General features: G+C 38.0%; 1 protein-coding gene across 1 annotated transcript in view; it reads right to left on the bottom strand.

Moving 5' to 3' along the window:
• Positions 1 to 1,885, bottom strand: part of LOC107575585 (kelch-like protein 8) — a 10,585-nt gene that overhangs the window by 7,691 nt on the left and 1,009 nt on the right. The window contains exon 2 of the mRNA XM_016261939.1: positions 1,755 to 1,882. The gene's annotated coding sequence lies outside the window, so the exon portion shown is untranslated. The remainder of the gene's footprint in view (positions 1 to 1,754; positions 1,883 to 1,885) is intronic.

Below are 1,885 nucleotides of genomic sequence, written 5' to 3' on the forward strand. Positions count from 1 at the left end.
AAAAAAAACTAGTTTCTGGGTTTTTACCTACAAAAATATGTCGTCCCTACAGCACCCAATGGTGTGGTAGACCCCTAAACAACTCTTAAATGCTTGCCAAAATATTCATGTCTATTTGTCTCTTTATACCAAAGAGGTCTATAAAAACTGGGGAAACCAAAGTCCCTTACAAGGAAAGTCAGTTTTTTCTGCGTCCATATTTGCAATGCCTCTGGGCAGTTATTTATAGAAAAACTGCTGGCCCAGCTCACAAATCAGCAACAACATTTGTCATGAAGTGCCATAAATTGGTTTCTTATGCTCAAATAGTGTTTAAAAAATGTATATTTCAGGTTGGTAAAGCCGAGTGCACATTTGCATTCCCTAACTTGTGATTGATTGACTGTTTCTATGGGAAGAGGAGCGGTGATCTGATGACTTTACCAATTGGTGATTGGCTCTTTGGTTTAAAAGGTGGGAATTATTGCTTGACTCACATAGGAACCCTCTGAAGTATGCAATTTTAAATCTGTCAGCTTTGCTCATGGGAACCAGTCGTGTGAGCTGTTAATGCCATGTGATTAATCACTCTGGAGACTATAGTCATGACAATGCTAATTAGCTAATAACAACATAAGAAAGTTCACAGTCCCAAACCCTTCACTACTGACCGTCATAAGCTGTTACATGAAAGGTAGTAGACAGGGAAAACATGAGTTATACTTTAAAAGGAATAGTCCACTTCAGTAAAATTCTGGGATCATTTACTTCATTTCCAGCGTTATCGTTGACATGATTGCAAAGATATTATTTAAACTGAGCTGGATGTTGACATCACTGAATTCAATGATGAACTGTCTTTAACTGAAAAATGAGTGTTTACTATTGTCATTTTGCATTATTGACACTATTTTCCTAATTAATGCTGTTCAGTTGCTTTGTCACAATCTGTATTGTTAAAAGCGCTGTATAAATAAAGGTGACTTGACACGGTCCTCCACACACACACACACACACACACACACATTCGCACACTCTCTCACACACACGCACACGCACACTCACTCACACACACACACATGCACACACATGCACACTCACTCACACACACAGACACACACAGACACACACACACTCTCACACACGCACACACACACACACACAGCATCTTTGTTCCAGAGTCACAGTGCAGTTATTCTTTATACTGAGAAACACTCTTTTAACACTGTGACTCAACTAGATCATAACAATCATAAACATATTCATCTGAGAATCACTGCTCACATGATATGAAAATAACTAAGAAACATTTCAAGTACTATAAAGATTTGATGGCGTCTTTTTATACATTGAAAGCTGGGATTGGATCATATATGACAAACACTACACAAAGAGATATACAGATATATAAATATTAGAAATAAACTAGATAATCACTGGCAAAGACACTGCATGCTAAGCTATCAGTTAATGAACCAGTTTATGTTGTTCTTATCGTACAAGTAACCGCTTCAAAGCTGTTAGTCGATCTTCGTTAATGAACTGCATTAAAGACTTATTTATTTTAACACTGTTTGTTTTCTGAACTATAAATTATGTGTAATTGTGTAAACAACCAAAACGTGACAGCACGAGCTAAAACCTCAACACAACAAACGGGACGGATTCACGAGCAGGAAACATCAGAGATGAACCTTACTGACTGTTCGCAAAGCAACAAAATAAAACAAAACTCAATTACATGTGTGAATCTGATGTGTTTGTTGATGTTTTACCGCATTTTCAGCACCCGCACTTCCACAACCCACTACAGACGGATCGACGACACTTCTTCTTCTTCTACTTCTTCTTAATGTTTAATGGCGGTTGGCATCCAGCGTAATTGGCGCATTACCGCCACCATCTG

The sequence above is a fragment of the Sinocyclocheilus grahami genome, unplaced genomic scaffold (genome assembly GCF_001515645.1).
Source record: "Sinocyclocheilus grahami isolate Dianchi unplaced genomic scaffold, SAMN03320097.WGS_v1.1 scaffold2737.1, whole genome shotgun sequence".
NCBI lineage: Eukaryota > Metazoa > Chordata > Actinopteri > Cypriniformes > Cyprinidae > Sinocyclocheilus > Sinocyclocheilus grahami.